We start from the raw sequence: 298 nt of genomic DNA, 5'->3' as shown, positions 1-298 counted from the left end.
ATTATTACATTTTATTTTATTTTTGGTCTATCGCATACAATCAAATACAAGAAAATTATCTGGATGGGTTTCTTTTGGGAATGAGATCAAATGGGATGGGTCACTTTGCAAGATATTGTGATTCAGTTCACAGGCATAACTTTCTAAAGGATTGGTGTGGACATGTCCCCACCAAATTTGGCCTGCTGTGGACATGCCCCCACCAATAATTTCAATAGACTGGATGGATGGATGGATGGATGGATGGATGGATGGATGGATGGATGGATGGATGGATGGATGGATGGATGGATGGATG

This window comes from Cyprinodon variegatus, unplaced genomic scaffold (genome assembly GCF_000732505.1).
Source record: "Cyprinodon variegatus isolate N-32 unplaced genomic scaffold, C_variegatus-1.0 Scaffold433, whole genome shotgun sequence".
Taxonomy (NCBI): Eukaryota; Metazoa; Chordata; class Actinopteri; order Cyprinodontiformes; family Cyprinodontidae; genus Cyprinodon; species Cyprinodon variegatus.
This window is presented reverse-complemented; position numbering follows the sequence as displayed.